This window comes from Notothenia rossii (assembly GCF_949606895.1).
Source record: "Notothenia rossii genome assembly, chromosome: 2".
Classification (NCBI taxonomy): Eukaryota; Metazoa; Chordata; class Actinopteri; order Perciformes; family Nototheniidae; genus Notothenia; species Notothenia rossii.
In genome coordinates this window covers 66,274,309-66,294,091 of record NC_136904.1, presented here as the reverse complement: position 1 = coordinate 66,294,091, position 19,783 = coordinate 66,274,309, and the positions used below count along the sequence as shown (strand labels likewise).

The 19,783-nt window shown below is 45.1% G+C and overlaps 2 long non-coding RNA genes across 3 annotated transcripts; both read left to right on the top strand.

The window, feature by feature from the left end:
- The first annotated feature begins 12,667 nt into the window (after window positions 1-12,667).
- On the top strand, window positions 12,668-19,403 carry LOC307029091. Of its 2 annotated transcripts, XR_013805221.1 has the most exons (3): window positions 12,668-12,774; window positions 18,122-18,232; window positions 18,550-19,403. It is a non-coding gene; the product is annotated as an uncharacterized lncRNA (long non-coding RNA). The 2 variants fall into 2 exon arrangements; XR_013805222.1 differs by lacking the exon at window positions 12,668-12,774 and having other exon boundaries at window positions 17,200-18,232.
- Window positions 13,578-17,094, top strand: LOC307029090. The gene is made up of 3 exons (XR_013805220.1): window positions 13,578-14,506; window positions 15,218-15,265; window positions 15,457-17,094. It is a non-coding gene; the product is annotated as an uncharacterized lncRNA (long non-coding RNA).
- Window positions 19,404-19,783: the final 380 nt, after the last annotated feature.

The window sequence follows — 19,783 nt, the reverse complement described above, 5'->3', positions numbered from 1 at the left end:
TTATCCGTGGTCGGGTCGCGGAGGTAACAGTTCCAGCAGAGAGCCCCAAACTTTCTTTTCCCTGGCCACATCAACCAGCTCTGACTGGGGGATCCCAAGGCGCTCCCAGGCCAGCGAAGAGATATAATCCCTCCATCTGGTTCTAGGTCTACCCCTTGGTCTCTTCCCAGCTGGATGTGCATGGAACACCTCCCTAGGGAGGCACCCAGGTGGCATCCTAACTAGGTGCCCGAACCACCTCAACTGGCTCCTTTCGACGCGAAGGAGGAGCGGTTCAACTCCGAGTCCCTCCAGGATGACCGAACTTCTCACCTTATCCCTAAGGGAGACACCAGCCACCCTGCGAAGAAAACCCATCTCGGCCGCTTGTACTCGCGATCTCGTTCTTTCGGTCATGACCCATCCTTCATGACCATAGGTGAGGGTAGGAACGAAAATGGCCCGGTAGACAGAGAGCTTTGCCTTCTGGCTCAGCTCCCTTTTCGTCACAACGGTGCGGTAAAGAGACTGCAGTACCGCTCCCGCTGCTCCGATTCTCCGACCCATCTCACGCTCCATTGTTCCCTCACTCGAGAACAAGACCCCGAGATACTTGAACTTCTTCACTTGGGGTAAGGACTCATTCCCTACTTGGAGTGGACAGTCCATCGGTTTCCTGCTGAGAACCATGGCCTCAGATTTGGAGGTGCTGATCCTCATTCCAGCCGCTTCACACTCGGTTGCGAACCGATCCAGTGAGTGCTGAAGGTCGCAGACCGATGAAGCCATCAGAACCACATCATCTGCAAAAAGCAGTGGTGCAATCCTTAGTCCACCGAACTGCAGACCCCCTCCCCCACGACTACGCCTCCGTCATACTCCAGCTCTGCCTCTAACATAGAGGGCGGAGTTGTCAGGTTCAGGAGTTCCTCAAATTGCTCCTTCCACCGCCCTAACACTCCATCAGTTGAGGTCAACATCGTCCCATCCTTACTGTACACAGCTTGGATGGTTCCCTGCTTCCCCCTCCTGAGGTGTCGGACAGTTTTCCAGAACAACTTTGGTGCCGCCCGAAAGTCCTTTTCCATGTCTTCTCTGAACTTCTCCCACACCCGCTGCTTTGCCTCAGCCACGGCTGAGGCTGCTGCCCTTCGGGCCTGTCGGTACCTTGCAACTGCCTCGGGAGTCCCCCGGGATAACAAATCCCTGAAGGCCTCCTTCTTCAGTCGGACGGCTTCCCTGACCACCGGTGTCCACCAGGAGGTTCGAGGGTTACCGCCCCTTGAGGCACCTAGGACCTTGAGACCACAGCTCCCCACCGCGGCTTCGGCAATAGAGGCTTTGAACACCGACCACTCTGGTTCAATGTCCCCAACCTCCAGACGTTCCCAGTTCACCCGAACTACACGTTTGGGCTTACCAGGTCTATCCAGAGGCTTCCCCCGCCACTCGACCCAACTCACCACCAGATGGTGATCAGTTGACAACTCCGCCCCTCTCTTTACCCGAGTGTCCAAAACATACGGCCTCAGGTCCGATGATACGATAACGAAATCGATCATGGACTTTCTGCCTAGGGTGCTCTGGTACCACGTACACTTATGAGCATCCTTATGTTCGAACATGGTGTTTGTTATGGCCAATCCATGACTATCACAGAAGTCCAGTAACAAACCACCACTCCGGTTCAGATCAGGGGGGCCGTTCCTCCCAATCACTCCCCTCCAAGTGTCTCCATCATTGCCCACATGTGCGTTGAAGTCTCCCAGCAAGATGAAAGAGTCCCCTTCAGGAGCCCCATACAGGACTCTTTCCAGGGTCTCCAAGAAGGCCGTATACTCTGAACTGCTGTTGGGTGCATAAGCACACACAACAGTCAGAGTTTTCCCCCCCATAACCCGCAGGCGTAGGGAGGCAACCCTCTCGTCCACTGGGGTAGACTCCAACAACGAAGCACCCAACCGGGGACTTGTGAGTATCCCCACACCCGCCCGGCGCCTCACACCTTGAGCAACTCCGGAGAAGAATAGAGTCCAACCCCTATCCAGAAGTAAGGTTCCAGAGCCGACGCTGTGCGTAGAGGTGAGTCCAACCAGATCCAACTGGAAACGCTCCACCTCCCGCACAAGCTCCGACTCCTTCCCCCCCAGAGAGGTGACGTTCCACGTCCCCAAAGCCAGCTTCTGTCGCCCGGGTCTGGTCCGTCGAGACCCTCTGCCTTCACTGCCACCCTTCTGGCAGCGCACCCGACCCCATCGCTGTTTCCCGTAGGTGGTGGGCCCGCGGGACGGAGAAGCGGAGGTGTTGCCCACGTCGCCTTTTCGGGCTGTGCCCGGCCGGGCTCCATGGCAAGCCCGGCCACCAGACGCTCGCCGACGAGTGCTCCTTCTGGGCCTGGCTCCAGAAGGGGACCCCGGGCTTCCTCCGGGCCGGGTATCCTCACTTCGTGTGTCGTCTTTCATGAGGTCTTGTGAACCAATTGTGTCTGGCCCCTTGCCTGAGACCAATTTGCCATGGGAGACCCTACCAGGAACACAAGGTTCCAGACAACACAGCCCCCAGGTTCATCAGGGCACACAAACCTCTCTACCACGGTAAGGTGCTGGTTCTTCAGAGAGGATGCTTGATTTGTTATATTCTATATTTCTATCACAGGCCTTCTACTTTCACCCTATGAAAGTATGTACTCTTAATATATTTTTAATCAAATATAACACATAAAAACAATATTTCAATAACGTGCTTTAACCATGAAATGAAATGTATAAATGACTATTATCATTATTATAAGCAAGGCAATACATGGCAAAGATATGTAGAAAATAAACGTATTTAAGAAATATTCATAACAAACGTAACTTGGGAGAAAATAAGTTTCCAGCTAAATGTAATTGAGAATGTGGTTTAGTTCTGTGAGAAGGTAATTTTTAGGAGACAGGGTTGGACTTTTTTTGTATGAATTTATGTTTCATCCATCACAGAGCTTGTTGACTTATCACAAGGTTTGTCAAAGCGGACAGGCGTCGTCACAACAATCGCTGGGGATTGTGGTTAGTGTAGTCTCTTTGGCGCTCCACATTTCAGAGAAAACAAGTTGTTTCTCAGAATTGCAGGGGAAAAACACAAAAGTATTGTACATAATTTAAACCTATCAATGTCGTTTAATTAACAAAGGTAATCTGGTGTTTTTGAGTTGATGAGTAGTGCAGATATCACTGTCAAATCAATCTACAGTGAAGAGAATACTTACTTCCGGGTGTACAATTCTCCGTTATCCAATGGGAATGGACGCTCACATTGCCTTTAAGAGCTGCCGACATAAACGGATGCGGTGCTTCCCTGAGCGTCAAATACCTCCGCCGATGGGAATACATTGCAATCAGTTGAAAGCTCTTTGTGTCCGTTTATGAAGCTGAAGGAGCCTCGGCGCGTCCCAACTGCACGCCATGGGCTCCCTGACCAAGCGTCGCTCCTGGACGTTTAGGAAGTGAGAGTGTGTTGGTATTCAATTTAATTATTTTAACCTGCTTTATTTGGGGGTGGACCTCACCTCCTCTAGGGGGGTCCGGGAGCATGCACCCCCGGGAAGTTAAATGTATCAATCTGGTGCACTTTGAACACAAAATGAATTTATGGATACAGCTCCCAACACTCATATGAAAGGGAGCTGTATACTTTTCAATAATCCAAACATCTTTAGAATATGATCACAACCAGTAACAAATCATTTAAACTTGTTTATTCTTATCTTATGTTACCTAGCATTCTTTCTTTCTATTTATGCAATTTTACTAATCACTCCCCCTTTAACCTGTTAAGCCCCGAGCCTGTTTTTCAGGTCTCAGGCTCGAAAATGACATTCCCAGAACAAATGACCATATCTTCCCTTCTTAAAGGGTTAAATGAATAATGTTTTTTTCTCAAAAGAAGGTTAGATCTGTGAGTTGGATGTAGAAGTGTCAGAATCAATATAGATGTTTTTATTTTAAAGTAAATTCAGATTGAACACAGTAAAAAAATGTAAATTAGTGTCCGTCCAAAAAAAGAATTACTTGGCTAGCATCTCACGCAGCACTCCCCTGTTTTCCAGCCGTCGACGCACAGCGACAGGAAACATGTGTGAGTGCATCTCTATCCACATTGGTCAGGCTGGAGTCTAGATTTGCAATTCATGCTGGGAGCTTTACTGCCTGGAACATGGGATCCATAGGATGTATATGCGCCGGTGAAGATGGCCGCATTGTCTTTTAGCTCCTCTTCAACCTTACCCTTTTTCGTATTTTGTGCGCGTTTATTTACTTTTTGCCGTTTTACTTTTAACATGGTTCGCAACATGCAAGCCGACCGCACCAACTCTGCTATACAATATAGCAGAAAGGAACTTATTCACATCTGAAACCTCTCGGACAATAACCCTCCGACGGACAATGGAGATTCGCCATGGCTACCTGTTGCTGTCCCACCTGAGAGACGCAGAAGGATGACTCCGCCATTGTTCCTGACGGATTCACTATTTTTCACCAGGACCGGACAGTTAACTCGGGGAAAAGTAGAGGTAGAGGTGTGTGTGTGTGTAATGACTAATAACAACTGGTGCACAGATGTGAAGGTTATTTCTTCGGACTGTTCCGCTCATTTAGAGCACCTTATAATCACATGCCAGGCTTTTTACCTCACGAGAGAATTCACATCTGTTGTGGTTACAGCAGTGTATATTCCGCCGCAAGCCGACAATAACACGGCACTCAATCAGCTGTTTGGGATTATCGACAAGACCGAAACTACATGGCCAGAGGCGCATTCGTTGTGGCCGGGGATTTTAACCAATAGTATGAAGCTGCGGCGTCACAGACTGCAGTTTCTGGCCCGCAGTCTCTGACTGTCTCTGACCCGCAGTTCTCATTCATAACACTCCGTTCGATGTCTCACTATGGGATGCACCTCATCCGCGGAGCAAACAGAAGCATCAATCTCATTACGCCAATCCTGATTGGCAGGTGATCTTGACATCAGCGTCAGGGAATCCACCCCCTATAAGTAGCTTGCGCTACGCCGCATGCGTCATTCAAACACCTCTTCTTGCTTCAGAGCACATCTCTATATCGGTAGCCGGGCTAGCTCCCACAGTCCACAGACGGAACCAAGCTAACCAAGCTAACTTCGGTCGACGGGTGCTCGCCGGCTACTTTTATATATCCTTCTGCAAGAAGACTGTTAATACTAACACACCAGTTAGTACCACATTCAACCTCACCTTTTTTATTTTCTCCGGAAATCGAAAAGTAAGGTTTTGACTTCAAGCTAGCAACACACCATGTTTCTAGCTTGTCTCCCTCGCTATCAACACCACGACGGCGAGGACTTTTTTCTTCTCTTCTCACACCAGAGAAGAAAGGGATTAAACGACTATTAACATACCAGTTAATACTCTTTGGAAATAAATCTACACCGTCGCTTTTCTCCGGTTGAGAGCAGGTCCTCTCCACGCAGTCACCACGGCGGGCAAGATGGACGCCTCTCTCCCTCACACCAGAGGAGTCAGGACCTCGGTTGCTCGGCTCTGCGACTGTGGGTTGAAAATTTCAGGCACAGACTCACACCAGGTCTGCTCGTCCTGCCTCCGGCTGGAACATGCCCAGGAGGCTATTGACAACCCCAGCTCATGCGGTCATTGCTCCCGCTTCACCTGAAAGAGCCTCCGACGACGGCTAGCGCGCCAAGCTAGCTTGTCGAGAATGGACCTCCTCATGTACACTGATGCGCCGGATGGCTATCAGGACACGAGGGCGCCCACCGCTAAGATTGAACCCCGCACTGTGTCGGTCTGGGGCTCATCTACAGCGGCAGCTGCGAAACCAGAGTCCCGCCCTGTGTCAGGCTGGAACTCTGTAGCGGCTAGAGACGTGAGATTGGGACCCCACGCTACACCAAGCTGGGGCTCCCAGCTGGACCTCACCATGGCTGCGCTCGCGGATGATGTCCTGGAGTTGGAATGCGTGGAGAATGAAGAAGATTCCTCTGAGTTCCTACTCTCTGACTCGGATGTGCAGGAAGAGGCATCTTCACGTCATCAGCTCACGCTGCAATGCCAGGAGCGATGGCTGCTCCTCCGGGCGATAGCAAACCAGCTTCGCCCTGTCTGGGTATGGACCTGCAGGCCGTGTGTCGTCGTGCCGCGTCCAGGCTAGACATTCCATGGCCTGAAATGGCCAAGGAGACCTCTAGGTCCCGCTACGAGGGGAAAACTGTGCCCCAAGCAGCGAGGAGAAAGAGGCAACTCCTTCCATTCTTCCCGGAGATGCTGGACGAGGTGTCGGTCTCCTGGAGAGACCGTCCCTTCAGCAATAAGGCCCCAATCCACGGTGCCTCCTCCCTGGACTGTGACGGTATGGAGAGGCTTGGCCTGCTCCGCATACCGCCCATGGAACCGCTGGTAGCAGCTCACCTCCAACCGAGGCTGGCTCCGAGCCTCCGACACCGAGCAGGAACCCCACGCTACCGGTGAAGGCAGACCGATTGCAGTCCGAGTTGGCTGATCGGGCCTACAAGGCCGCAGCGCTGTCCGCCAGGGCACTCAACATTTCCTCACTGCTAACTGCCTACCAGGCAGAGCTCTGCTGGGATCTGTCGAGCGAATCTGGGCCGGCCATATGGGACGAGATCGCAGCGATCACGGACATTTGACTCCGGGTGCAGCGCTGCGCGGTCCAGGCCACGGGCAAAATAATGGGCATAATGGTGGTGCAGGAGAGAGCCAGGTGGCTCGATCTGACCAACCTCCCAGACCGGGAAAAGGAGGATGTATTGGACATGCCTATTGTTCACGAGGGTATTTTCGGCTCCGCTCTAGTCTCAATGCAGCGGAGACGCGAGTCGAAAAGGAGGGAAGACGAGGCCCTCCACCTCTGTCTCCCTCGAAGGGTCCAGCCGCTACCTGCAACGGTTTTACGGCAGTCCTTCGCCCGAGATGCCTCACACCCTGCCCGGTTCGACATACCGAGGCAGCAGAGGCCACAGCCCGCCCCGAGTCCCCAGCCCAGGCAGGAGACGAGGGCGAGCTGGCCGAGCAGATCTCCGGTTACGGCAGCAGCCGTGCAGGCGCAGCCGACCCAGATCCTTAGCCACCTGACGGGAAGAAAGAAGCGGGAATCCGGACAGCCTCCCCTTCTCCCCTCTGTGACAGAGCTGCGTTCCCCAGCTCCAGATGTGTCCCGTTGCCTCGAGAGATGCCTCAACGCCATCCTCAAGTGCACAAAACACATGTCTGTCACATATTGTTGTGTTTTTTCTGTATAAAACATTTCCGCTTACGCATCCAGGCTCAGGCCGAGGGCGCAGCTCCAAAAAATGAAAGAAAAAAACAATAAAAACAATAAAACCAATAAATAGTCCGCCTATTGTTCCCTTTTGAGAGCAGCTACGGCCTCTCTCAAAAGGCGGACATTGGACGGGTCTGTGAAGGCACCTGCGCCACGCGCATGCGCAGTGACGACTGGGGTTGTGAAGCCACCATCGTCATGTGCAGGCGCAGTGGCGACTGGGGCTATGAAGCCAACACCGTCACGTGCGGGTGCAGTGCCGGCTGGGGTTGTAATAACACCACCGTCACGCGCATGCGCAGTGTCAGTAGGGATTTTCGAAATGGGGTACCACCGTGTTAAGACACTAGAGGGCCCCATGACACAACAAATGGGTTTTCAAGACAGTAACACGGAGGAACGGTCTCCAACCCACTGTCACCCCCCCCCCCCCCCCCCTTCCCTTCTCGGGCATTCTGTATTCACAGGCCAGGGGAGAGTCAGCCCATATTCTGGAGAGAGAAATTCTCTCGCTCCTAGAAAACAAGGCTATATCTATAATACCAGCCGAGCGGAGTCAGAGCAGCTTTTATTCCAAGTATTTCCTCGTTCCCAAACGGGAAGGGAACGGAATTCGGGCAATACTAGATTTGAGGGCTCTGAACGCGTATCTAAAAAAGATACAAATTCAGAATGCTCATTCACACATCTCTGCTGCATCTCGTGCGACAAAACGACTGGCTCACGTCAGTCGACCTGGAAGATGCGTATTTCCACATTCCAGCATATGTGACCCGCTCTATCGAAATCAGTCGGAAGTCGCAACGGCTCATTTCAAAATAAACGTAGATTTGCGTAAAATTCGGGTTCGGGTGTGTCGTTTGATTTTAAACAAACAAAGTCTTGGCTTTCAGAATATGAAACTTTTATTACCAAACTCACACGATAAATACATTCTTTAAGTTTGTAAAGGGAAGATGACAGGCAATCTGCTCTTCCGCAGCGCCGCCCCCCCCCCCCCCCCCCTCCCTCCGGCTGACATTATGAATGTAAGCGTAGAGTAATCATAAATAACACGGCAGGGTCCGTTACAGTTTGTTTTCATCTGATTTCAATTAAACAAAGTCTTGGCTTTCAGAATATTAAACTTGTTTCGGCAAATTCAGATGATAAATACAACTTTGAAGCTTGTAACGGCATAATTACAAGCGGAGAACGGAGTAACTTAACGTCACAGCAGGCATACCAACAGCCGGTGTTTCTCGTGAGGGTTTTCCCCGGGAAACAAACGCAATACACACAAACGCAAAATTACACAACCACACACACACGTATACACGCACACACTCGCGAGCTTCCCCCAGACCAGTAATCCAAACGAAAATATCTTCCCTCCGTAGTATTTTGATCATTTGCTCCGCTAATAATCAATCAGATTGATGGATTCCAGAGAAGAGAAATCTTTGAAGGCCTTTTTCTCAAAATGATGACTCGGTGACAGTCATTATATAATGTGACATATTTCGCTTAATATTTGGAGTACAAAAACAATCCTGATATCATTAGAAAGCTATGAATATCTTCTTTCCAGCAGTGTATACAACTCAAAATGTGTCTTCAGGTCAATGCGACTGATTTCGATAGAGCAGGTCACATATTACCCACACAGGGAATATCTGTGGTTCGCATCTCAGGGTGTCTGTTATGTGTACGGAGTACTTCCCTTCGGTCTGTTCTCAGTCCAAGAGGGTTTGTACGATGTACTGTACGGAAGCCGCGATAACCCCTTCATGGCGGGCGGAGAGTAATGGTCACTATGAGATGCGTGAATGGCACTGCGCCACCGGCCGCACCCGACTCTTAACTAGTACGGGGCGTGACTATGGGTGCTGTCTTTCGCAGAGGGTGGTCACCACGGACGCATGTCTGACGGGCTGGAGAGGTATTTACCAAGGTTGACCTGTGAGGGGTTTTCTGGAGCAGAGACCTCCAACGGTCGCACGTAAATTACCTGAAGCTTTTAGCGGTGTCCCTCACCCCAAAAACGCCTTCTGCCTTTTCTCAGAGGACGCCGTGTCCTCGTGAGGATGGACAATACGAACACAATATCGTATGTAAACCACCAAGGAGGTTTTGCGTTCTCTCCAGTTAACATGCTGGCACGCAAACTGATCCTGTGGAGCTGCGGCTGCCTCCTCTCCCCGAGAGCGATGCACGCACCAGAAGTGACGAACCTCGGGGGCAGACTTGCTGTCCATAGGTGTATCACCATGTGCAGACTAGACTTCACATCCAATGGTTGTGAGTCAGCTGTGGGTGTGTTGCGGCCGAGCCGCAATAGATCTATTTGCATCAAAGAGAAAATGCTCATTGTCATCTGTTATTTTCAATGCGCGATCTAAATGCACCGTTTGGCGTGGGCGTGCTCGTAGACGTTTGGCCTCCGGTCCCCCTGTGCGCGTTCCCACCCCTGGCTCTGATAACCCCAACTCTGGCCGGAGTAAGGGAACAGCACCACGCATTGATCCTGATAGTTCCGCACTGGCCTGCAATGTACTGGCTGGCGGAGATTTATCAGTTGCTGTGCGGTCAGCCGTGACAGCTCCCCCTACGCAGGGACATTCTGTCTGAGGCGGGGGGGACGATTTTTCACCCACACCCGGAGTGTCTCTTCCTGTGGACCTGGCCCGTGAGTGGTATAATCTGAATACAGTGGGTCTCCCGCAGAAGGTGATGAACACTATTCAGAATGCAAAAGCTTCCTCCACTAGGTCTCTTTATGACTGACAGTGGAGGGTGTTTGAGGAATGATGTCTTGGGAAGGACACACCTCTTTTTCAATGCCCTGGTGGAGTGATTTTATCATTTCCACAGGACTTAATTGAAAACACAAGGTCTCCAGGTCACTGCTGACCTTATGGGACTTGACAGTGGTTTTAGATGGGCTCGCTCGTACCCCATTTGAACCTCTGGAAGACGCTGTCATGAAGCACTTGTCACTGAAGACACTGGCCCTGACATCCGCCAAGCGTGTCAGTAACATTCATGCGCTATCTGTACATCCGTCATGCACTTAGTTCGCGCCAGGGAAAACTAGAGTGTTGCTGAGGCCCAACCCTGCCTTTATCCTAAGGTGGTTGGTTCATGTCCCAATTGACATTGAGGCATTTCCTTCGCCGCTGTGTCCCTCCGGGGAACAGCAGCCGAGTTTGCTATGTCCAGTCCGTGCTTTACGCACTTATATGGATGGATCAAAAGAGTTTCGTCATAATGACCAACTCTTTGTGTCCTGGGCTAACCCTCAGAAGGGTAAGCCTGTTACTAAGCAACGGCTCTCTCACTGGATTGTGGAGGCCATTGGAGGCTTACACGAGTCAGGGTCTGCAGGCACCTTCGGGTTTGCGTGCTCATTCGACTCGTGGTCTGGCTACATCCTGGGCTTTGTTCAAGGGTGTCTCCATCCAAGACATTTGTGCAGCGGCAAGCTGGTCCTCGCCGCTCACTTTTGTCCGCTTTTACAGGCTAGACGTCTCTGCTCCCAGTGTGGCCCGAGCAGTGCTGAGCACCCTGCTGAGTCAGAGCTCTACCTGTTCAGTACTGGTTGGTTTGGTGATTTTCGAGATAAGCTCGTCTGGCAATACGAGAGCTACAATATCCCATAGTGAGACATCGAACGGAGTGTTATGAATGACAACTATAGGTTACTTGCGTAACCTCAGTTCTCAGAGTAACATGAAGTGAGATGTCTCACCAGACGGCCCTCCTTGCTATGGTGAAGCGAGAAGAGGTGCTTATTTTTGAATGACGCATGCGGCGTAGCGCAAGCTACTTATAGGGGGTGGATTCCCTGACGCTGACGTCAAGATCACCTGCCAATCAGGATTGGCGTAATGAGATTGATTTTTCTGTTTGCTCCGCGGATGAGGCGCATCCCATAGTGAGACATCTCACTTCATGTTACTCTGAGAACTGGGGTTACGCAAGTAACCTATAGTTTCTGGGCCCTTTTTCTCTTTTTTAATGGCGGATCGCAAACAGCTTTGACTTGCATACCGTCACCTACTGTACATGAGTGTGTATCACCATGTCCTTCCATCTCTAATAAACAAAATAACGAAAACTAAAATAACTAAAATAAGAAACCATAAAATAAATAAAACAAAACAAAACAATCATCCTTAATTTATTCTAACCTACTTTTAGATTATTTTACCTATCCCAGTTTCTCTCAGAAAGGTAAACAGTGCCTTTCTGGTCACCACACTCCCTCTCTGCCTCTATCACTTTATCCTTTAGTTTTTCTCTTTCAGCTTTATAGGTGACACAATTTAATAAAACATGTTCCACATTTCCCTTACCTCCACACTTCTGTTTCTTTCTTTCTAAATATTGATTGAGATTGTCTTTTGAACTTTATGATAATTTTTGCCTTTCTTGTCTTTCTCCCACCTTTTCTGCCAGATGTCCATCCCTTTCTTCTTAATTACTGCTTTTCCTTCTCCTTAGTTGAACTGGTAATGTTATTTCCTTTTGTAATGTACTTTTTGCTAATTTATCAGCACACTTGTTCCCTTTCACCCCCTCATGCACACTCGTTCCCTTTCACCCCCTCATGCAGGCACCCAGCAGAACTGAAGATCTATACCGCCTCTGTGAAGTCTTAACAGGCTATGATTAATAATCTATGAGTATGTCTTCTCTGGCAGTTGATGTTGACTGTATGCTTTTTAAAATGGATAATGAATCTGTGCATATAGCCACCATATCTGGTCTGACCTCTTCTACCCACTGTAATCCTATTATTACTGCCGGCATTTCTGCTGTGTACTGATAATTGATCTGACGCTCTTTGATCGATCAATATGTTAAATTCTGGGATATATACCAATTCCGACACACTTCTTAGAACCATCTGTGTATATTTTGAGATAGTTGTGATAATTATTCCTGAGGTACATACTTGTTTTGAATCCTACTTCATATATTTGCCACTCTCTTTTCTTTTCTACAATACTCATATCTTTATTTACCATTTGGAAAAGCCATGGGAGAACACTACTGAATGGATTTGATGGTGAACACTCTAACTCATGCATGCCGTCATGGCTGTAGGTCCGGACCTCGGTAATATTTTTCGAGCTGTGTAGGTGTATACAAAACTTGTGAAATAATTGCACTAAACGGGTTTCTTTGTAGTACTTCCATTCACTGCCGATGGGGGCGCTGCATAACTACGTAGCCTCGATCAATGCAAACAGAAGAAGACGACATGTATCAACAAACCACCACAGCCCGGACGCGTCTATCGTTTAACCACGCCCACTTCCGCATTACGCAAGGATCGACGTAGCTCTACGCGATAGCGTCATAGACACGGCACACCCGCGAAATCTGAATCTGACAAGCAAAATACCGTCCTTATAAACGCTGCATAATATACAATATAATAGTGCTTCTTTGTCAATGTGAATGACGACCACACTTATGCAGTGCTGAGGTAATGTTAATTCATCATTTAATATTAATTCCTGATGGATATAAGAGGGATACATTAGCAAACATCTGTATATATAGCCTATATATAATGTTTCGTTTTTTAGTTTGTCATGTAACATGTTAACGTTTATTTAATATTGTATAGACACTTATAATATGTTATAAATGTCTATTTTAACATTAATAACATATTAACGTTTTGCCATGTAAAAATGAAATGTTGGGACATTTATAAAAATGTATTCCTTTACATAAAAGTGCTTTCCAGAGGTGTAAGAAGTGATAAGATCTTGTACTTGAGTAAAGGTACAAGACGAGATCATTCCGATCATGGCACATGTGTGTAAGTAACAAGTATGCTGTATAATCTGCAACAACTGTCAGGCGGTGTTATTGATTATCTTTGCAAAAGAGCCCCCACCAATATTGATTTTGAAAAATATCTTTTAATTGAAATATGGGAGCAAAAACAAAAGGGTAGAATTGATCATACAGTATTATGTTATTATTGCAACTGTTTTTATTATATTGTGTTGTTTTGTTTATATATATATGTATGTGTGTGTGTACAAATTAATTAATATAAAGTGTATATATGTGAGTGTGTGTGTATAAATGAATGAATACATCTGTGTGTATAAATGAATAAATACATGTGTGAGTACATATAAGTGTGTGTTTATATATATATATGTTTATAAATGTGTGTATATATATATATATATATATATATATATATATATATATATATATATATATATATATATATATAAAATAGTATCATTAAATAATGCTGTCAGATAAATGAAGCAGGCTACACAGTAATAGTGAAGGTTATATTCAATATTCTGCTCTTACACCAGCTGAGATGATACAACACCAGTAATACAATCTCAGGACTCTGGATCGTTTACTTTCAGTCAACAAATCCTTTGGAAAGACAAAAAACAACTATTCAATATCCTGCTTTACACCGCGACTGCTATAACTGCCGAAGATGAAGTCTATGATGCTAAAGCTACGTTCTTGCATAATGCGGAAGTGGGCGTGGTTAAATCTAAACTGGGTTGGAATAGAAACCGCAGTGACGCGTCGTAAAACCCGGAAGTAAGTTAGCATTTTTAGCACTTCCAGTTCCTTCCTCAAAAAGCAATGCATTTTTTCCATAGGGTTTTGGAAAATAGCTCGAAATAAGGTCTGTGGTTGACACAAATTGAAGAGGTAATTGACGTTTTGTTCTACGACATTAAATACATCAGCAGTGACCCCACTGGGGATTTTTGAAGAGTTTACGTGTCTGAAAAACGATGGTTGTTACCGAATGGCTGAATAGGACTACAGAAATTGTCGAGGCCGTTGTACGTCATTACGCCGAACACGTAAACACTCCCGCTAAGTTTGTTTTCCCCTGTGTTCTGCTTGAAAGCAAGTACCTGCCTATCTTTAGTATCTGTATATCTATATCTGACCATTAGAATCTGTATTTTTGAAATTGTCGTTTTTAACACCGTAGTTTTACAAATGATAGAATAATTAATTACCAGTGTTTTACAATTTTACTCGGCATTTCGTTTCGTTGGCTAACGTTAGCTAAAGCTAGCGCTACTAGTTAGCTACGCAATGGTTTGTTGCTTTGCTCCGGGTTGCAGCCACAGGTCTTCGCATGAAACGTGCTTGTTCTATCGTTTCCCGGCCAATGTTTTCCAAAGGAGAGTCTGGATTCATGCCATGAGGTAAGCTGACGTTACATTTTTGTCCATGTCACGGTGAAATGTAAATAATGGGTAGTGACTGTATCGCCGTTATAGAGATGGCGCTGCTGAAAAGACGGCAACATAAGTAAAGATAATGAATACATCCTATTAAAACCTGTGTGGCTTATATGATAAGTCTTATTAGTACAAGCAGCATAACGTTTCACCATGTAACTAAAGATTGTAGTCAGGGAAATCAGTTTGACATATTGAACTAATAACAAATCACCTCTGGCTGGCAGAGAACTCTGCTCCATAGCTTCTCTTGGACGTAAAATCACATGTACATTTTACATTTATATTCAATTTAATATTCCATCCCTCACATACTTTTGTATATATCATAACTTATATTTTGTTTTTCTTGTTATGCTGCTGCAACACAAACATTTCCCAAATTGGGATCAATACAGTAATATCTTATCTTAATTAATTAAGAAATATAACTATTATAATTAGTGTAGCAGCTGACACCTATTTTCAATATGGATTAATCTACCATTTATTTCTTTAGTTCAATTTTCATCTATAAAAATGTCAAAATAGTGAAAATGTTCACGAGACTTATCAAAGTGCAAGGTTATATCTTTAGATGTTTTGTTTTAGCCTATGTACTGTATGTCTTAATGCTCTTACAGTATATGTGACGGTGTGACTTCCATGAAACTATATTTTATGTCTTCCCAACAGACGAGCTGACAGGAAACCTAACACTCTAACAACCACAACATTGCAAAGGCGAGTAAATGTAAATTAAAAACAATTCACAATTTTTGTATTTCTTCTTCCTTGCAGTGAGGTGAAGCTGACCTTGCACTTGGTGCCAGTAAGGATGTTCCTCACGCAGGCTGAATGTTTCTCCTTCCTTACTGACACAGAAGCCCTTGATTTGCAATGCTTCACTAATTGTCATTTCCCTGGCTCCGTAGGGACACTTTACCTCCAGCACAGCGGAAGACCCTACCAGACCATCCGGAGATGCCCCCAACAATCCTGATAGGGAGAGCCACAAATCTGACTCATGGACAGAATGCCCTGACGCCCTCACATTCATTCATAGTCCCCCACTGTACAGACAAAACACCATCAAGGGCCTGTTGTTGCCCTAGCACCCTGGCAATAAAGGAAGCAGTCACACGCTTTGACCTCAGGACAGCTCCAAAGTTGCTGGCAGTCAACCTTCCTTTCCTGAACAAATGCCAGTTTGGGTTGGTTCGCTGACCAGTGGTAGCCACCTGAATTGCCCTCTGTTGCGCTTCAGACAATGCCATGCTTGCCACAATTGCCTCAGGTCCCTGATGCCCAACAGATTTGATCATTTCAGGAACAGTAAGTGTTTCCAAGCTGTAGTGTTCCTCTTCTGGCTCGGGGGAGAGAAGCCAAGAAATTCCTGAGAACCTGCCCCCGAGTCTGTCCCTCAGCCAGTCACGATCTTCGGAGGTGGGCTCCCTTGTCAGCGGGTTAAATTAGTTATTGGTTTCAACAGTCACATTAAAACAGTTACTAAATCAGCTTACTATCACCTAAAGAACATATCTAGGATTAAAAGACTAATGTCACAGCAGGATTTGGAAAAACGTGTCCATGCTTTTATCTTCAGTAGACTAGACTACTGCAATGGTGTCTTCACAGGTCTCACTAAAAAATCTATTAGAAAGCTGCAGCTGATTCAGAACACCGCTGCTCGAGTCCTCACTAACACTAAGAAAGAGGATCACATCACTCCTGTTCTGAAGTCTTTACTCTGGTTCTTCACTAAAACTAAGAAAGTGCATCACATCACTCCTGTTCTTAAGTCTTTACTCTGGTTCTTCACTAACACTAAGAAAGTGGATCACATCGCTCCAGTTCTGAAGTCTTTACACTGGCTTCCTTTGTCTCAAAGAATAGATTTCAAAATACTGCTGCTGTTTATAAAGCACTGAATGGTTTAGGACCAAAATGCATTTCTGACCTCCTGCTAAATGATGAACCATCCAGATCTCTCAGGTCTTCAGGGACTGGTCAGCTTTCTGTCCCCAGAGTCAGAACTAAACATGGAGAAGCAGCGTTCAGTTATTATGCTCCAAATATCTGGAACAAACTCCCAGAAACCTGCAGGTCCGCTGCAACTCTTACTACTTTTAAATCCAGGCTAAAGACTTTTATTTTTGTCGCTGCTCTTAATTGAACTATTCATATCTTAGAGTGCACTGTAACTTTTATCCATGTATTTTTTCTTTTAATGTTTATTTTATTAGCTTTTCTTTTTAATGACTGATTTTAAATGCCATTTTCTTAATGTCTTTCATTTTTTGTAAAGCACTTTGAATTGCCTTGTGTTGAAAAGTGCTATATAAATAAACTTGCCTTGCCTTGCCTAATAAAGATTTCATGTGACACATACAATTGATTTGTTGATGGGAATTAATGTGAATAAATTAACTCGGTCTTAAAAGGTTAACGGTACTCTTGCTATCACTACTCACCGACACTATAAACCTTGTCCCTCATGCTAGCCCTGACAACACCGGTAAGCACACCTTCATCTAGGCTGCACTGTTACGTGTCCTGACTTGTAGTGGTTCTCCCCTCTATCTACACTCTTCTTGTCATCTTTGTAAAACGATATCAGACTGGTAATTGACAAAGCCATGACCTCTAGTTAAATTCAGTGTGGCTAAAATGAAAAGCTTTGTTAAAATATACAAGCACGTGAAAGTCAAATTCAGCTTTATTGTCAAAAATTCTACATGTGTTATACATCCAGAAATTTCGAAATATCGTTTCCCACAGTGTGACATGTATACATAAAACAAAAAGGGCCTAGATAAACGTGGTATACATTAAACAAAACGGGCTTAGATAACCGGGGTATACAGTTTAAAATGTTAATATATTTAAAGTGTTCAAAGTGCAGTTTCAGTGCAAGTCAGTTGAAACGATCTTAAATTGGCGTGACGTTGAAGTCGTGCGACCCTGCTGCTCTACTGGCTTGTAGTTCGTTTTTAGCATAACGTTAGCATTTCGCTTTTGGCGACTAGATTTATGATTAAAAAATTATAAAAGTAGGATTGACATGTGGAGATTATCCGGCTGAACAAAACGTGATCCCTCTCTTAAATGTGTGTCTACCACAGACCTTATTTCGAGCTATTTTCCAAAATCCTATGGAGAATTTGCATTGGTTTTTCATGAAGGAACCGGAAGAAGTTTACTTCCGGGTTTTACGACGCGTCACTGCGGTTCTCTATAACGATAGACGCAGCCCGGACTTGAACCGGAGCAGCGAAGGAGTGATGAGGTATCTAGAGATCTGAGTCCAGTGGGCTGCTTGTGTTTCTGTTCATCAGGACATCATATGACCAGCAGATCTTGTGTGAACGCTCTACGTTAGTCAGTGGACGTCCGACAACATGCACACTAACTTATATTGCAGCTATACTTTGGTTTAAATTGCGTGAATAAACTAGCTAGAGAGCTAAAGTTAATTACATTCATCCAATGTCAGAAGGATTACCTTTTAACAAACGTTGTAATGCTTTTCTTTCATTTCAATTTGAGTAAAACAATGGAGATATAACATTGTATTGTTTTCTTTTTACGCTGACTCAGATATAATGAAAAGACTACGTCAGTCGAAGCTCAGCGTTGGTAAGGAAGAGACATGACAGGCAGAGAGAAAGAGAGAGAGAGAAAGTGATGGAAGTCAGAGAGGAACTGCAGGTAAAGTCACACAAAAATAATGTAGGCTTAATAACCTCATCCATCTATCTATCTATCTATCTATATATATATCTATCTTTATATATATATATATATGTATATATCAATAGTCTTAATTTACAATAGGCATAATTTTTAAACAACATACATCTATTGCAGTTATGATGTCATAATAACATACAATTGTATAAAACACAATTTGCTTACATCTTTGTTCTCTTTTGAGAATCAAACAAAACAGATTTAAATGACAAAAAGAATGCAAACAAACAAGTGAAATGAACTAAATGGCTGAATTGCTTTTTATTCACTGGCAGGAGTGACAAGTGAGGAGGAGCAAAAAGTGAACAACGAGGAAGAGATTGAACAGAGATAAGGAGTAAAGGACAGAGAGAGTAATGAACAGGAAGAAGACAGAGAGACTCAAGAAGATGGAAGAGAGGCTGCAGGTTATGGAAAGGAGAGAGACATGGAAAATGAATGTTGACAATGTTTTGTGATCATTTTAGCTTCTTCTGCATGTCCAGATCATTAATAGTAACAATCAACTGATTCTTATGCATTACACTTTCAAAAATAATTTATGCTGACATTGTCAGCCCGCTGACATGGTTCGAAATCAATATATTATCCATTTGTGACCCCCCACAGGACTTAAAAGCACCTAACTAGATCATGAAAATCCCCAAAATCTCGAACCCCCCCTAACATATTTGGACCTCGGTATCTAGGGAATCCTGGACACGGCCCTGCATGCCGTATGTCCTTATTTTTCCATCCAAACCCACGCCCCTGGAACTTGGAATATTAGTATTGAGTATATGTATAACGTATATATATATATAGTAGTAAGAATAATATAATCTATTTATAATTGTAAATGTATATTGTATGTAGACATACATTTAGATGTATATTTTGTTAAAAGAAAACAAAAATGTTAATTTAGTTTTTGGGAGAAGGGGTGGTAAACTTCTTCCCACGCCTTTTCGGATGTGTAATTGGGTAGATCATTTGTTTATATATCATTTGTAAGTCAATAATATTTAGTTCATCAATTTGATACTCCTTATGTTTCTACAGTATCATAATTATCTTGTTTAATTTCATTTACATTTATTCGTTTTTTCTTTATTGTATTACACGTTCGAAATAAATCAAATTAAATGTGTCTCTGGAGAGGTGCTTGATTACTCAAAAACAAAAACAAGTGTTAGTGAGTTTATGCACCTGGCTGCCAAAGATAAACATGTAGTTTGACCAAGAGGCGTTTCAGTGCAGAATCAAATTTTATTCATTGGGCACAATTTCCCTGCAAGATTCCTGCCGTCCACTTCCCCGGTAGCCTGTGCCGACGTCCTTATAATGGTCGTCACAGTGAAAGCACCTGGAAATGTGGTAGGCCTTCCTGAATTCCCTTTTGTGTCCCTCTGTTAAGACATTCCAGTTGACGACACCTGAAGTAAAATGTCATAAGACAATTACAATTCAGACAGAAAAAGAACAAAACCTTAATTTAGTTGACCTTACTCTTAGTCAATCAACTTTTTT